Genomic DNA, 720 nt, shown 5'->3' with positions numbered 1-720 from the left:
AGCTAATGTCCATTGAGTCAGTGATAACATCCAACTATCTCGTTCTCTGTAATTCCCTTCTACTCCTGCCTTTGATCTTTCCCGGCATCAGGGTCTTTTCAAATGAGTTAGTTCTTCGCTTCAGGTGGCCAAAGTATTGGAGTTTCAGCTTTAGCATCAATCCTTCCAATGAATTTTCAGGACTGGTTTCCTTTACGATGGACTGGTTGGGTCTCCTTGCAGTCCAAGGGACTCTCAAGAGTCTTCTCCAACACCATAGTTAAAAAGCATCAATTCTTTGGTGCTCAGCTTTCTTTATAGTCCAAGTCTCACATCCATACATAACTAGTGGAAAAACCATAGCTTTGGCAGCACATATACTAAAATTGGAACGATACAGATAAGATTAGCATGGCCCCTGTGCAAGGATGACACACAAATTTGTGAAGTGTTCCATATTTTTAATCAATGAATATAGTAAAGTTGCAGGATATAAGATCAACACACAGAAATCCCTTGCATTCCTATACACTAATAATGAGAAATTAAAAAGAGAAATTAAGGAAACAATTCTATTCACCATTGCAACGAAAAGAATAAAATACTTAGGAATATATCTACCTAAAGAAACTAAAGACCTGTATATAGAAACTATAAAACACTGGTGAAAGAAATCAAAGAGGACACTAATAGATGGAGAACATATACCATGTTCATGGATGGAAGAATCAGTATAGTGAA

General features: G+C 36.8%; 1 non-coding gene across 1 annotated transcript; it reads left to right on the top strand.

Annotated features, from left to right (window-relative positions):
* Positions 1–339: 339 nt before the first annotated feature.
* On the top strand, positions 340–442 carry LOC138986141 (U6 spliceosomal RNA). The gene has a single exon (XR_011463042.1). It is a non-coding gene; the product is annotated as a U6 spliceosomal RNA (small nuclear RNA).
* Positions 443–720: the final 278 nt, after the last annotated feature.

The sequence above is a fragment of the Bos mutus genome, chromosome 28 (genome assembly GCF_027580195.1).
Source record: "Bos mutus isolate GX-2022 chromosome 28, NWIPB_WYAK_1.1, whole genome shotgun sequence".
NCBI lineage: Eukaryota > Metazoa > Chordata > Mammalia > Artiodactyla > Bovidae > Bos > Bos mutus.
The sequence above is the reverse complement of the archived record's forward strand: the minus strand, read 5'-3'. Positions and strand labels throughout refer to the sequence as shown.